Below are 1,074 nucleotides of genomic sequence, written 5' to 3'. Positions count from 1 at the left end.
TATACATATATATATATATATGTATATATGTATATATATATATATATATATATATATATATATATATATATATATAGTGCTAAATGTATATTGAGCTCTACATAGATAGAGAGCTCAATATATTATATATATACATTATATATATTTGCCCAACATAAATCGAGCTACCTATACATATATTGAGCTTTATGTATAGAGCTCGATATCAAACCACTACACATTCCACTACCTGCATTGTTTGGTTTACATACTGTTGTTAGCTTCACCTGTGGAGGAGGTTATATCTTCTCAGTGGACCCAGTAAGATCCCCTGGATCTCCTCCCACGTTCTACAAGCGTCCTTTCACATCCTCTGCTGTCTGCCCTAGAGACGACGATTGCCCCTCTTCTTTGACAGTGGAGCAGATTGGTATACTGTTGCACGCTACTGCCATCCTGTGGTTTCCCCAAGCACTGCTGTCAGGTTTTCAGTCAAAAGTGTGAGGACATACAGGCCTATAAACAAGCTGTATGGTGGTTCTTTTTGTTGACACAGTGTATTATGCTAGTTAAGTGTCAAAAAATACACTATAGTCCAGAGCAGAAATTGAAAATGCGTATTAGTACGGACAGTTTACCAATTCACCCAGCTGGTTCTATGGTGTAATGGTTAGCACTCTGGACTTTGAATCCAGCGATCCGAGTTCAAATCTCGGTAGAACCTTCATATTAGTAAATGACAACTTTAAACGATTCTGTTAGGCGTCGTCTGGAGCACTGTCAAATAGCGTTTCCAACTTGATATATTATATATACCCTCGTTTAAATTGTACGAAATACTTTCGCAACGTTTGACAATCTACACACGGTCAATGGCGCATGTACACTCCCACCGATCTTAAACGATCCTTGTCTATAGCCACGTATAGGTAAGGCTTTACTTGGCAGTTGTATACACAGTAAAGCAAAAAATATATATATATTTTACCGCACAGTGTCGCTAGTTCTCTTTAAATACATAGCAAAATTCTACATTTGGAAATAGTGAGGCTTAAGTCTATGAGCTATTGGTTGTCGGGTATTTTGTAAGAACTA

The 1,074-nt window shown here is 37.2% G+C and overlaps 1 non-coding gene across 1 annotated transcript; it reads left to right on the top strand.

Annotated features, from left to right (window-relative positions):
* Positions 1-631: 631 nt before the first annotated feature.
* Positions 632-703, top strand: trnaq-uug (transfer RNA glutamine (anticodon UUG)). Its single transcript has one exon. It is a non-coding gene; the product is annotated as a tRNA-Gln (tRNA).
* The last annotated feature ends 371 nt before the right edge of the window (positions 704-1,074 follow it).

The sequence above is a fragment of the Gadus macrocephalus genome, chromosome 12, assembly GCF_031168955.1.
Source record: "Gadus macrocephalus chromosome 12, ASM3116895v1".
Classification (NCBI taxonomy): Eukaryota; Metazoa; Chordata; class Actinopteri; order Gadiformes; family Gadidae; genus Gadus; species Gadus macrocephalus.
Note: the sequence above shows the minus strand (reverse complement) of the source record. Positions and strands in the feature narration are given on the sequence as shown.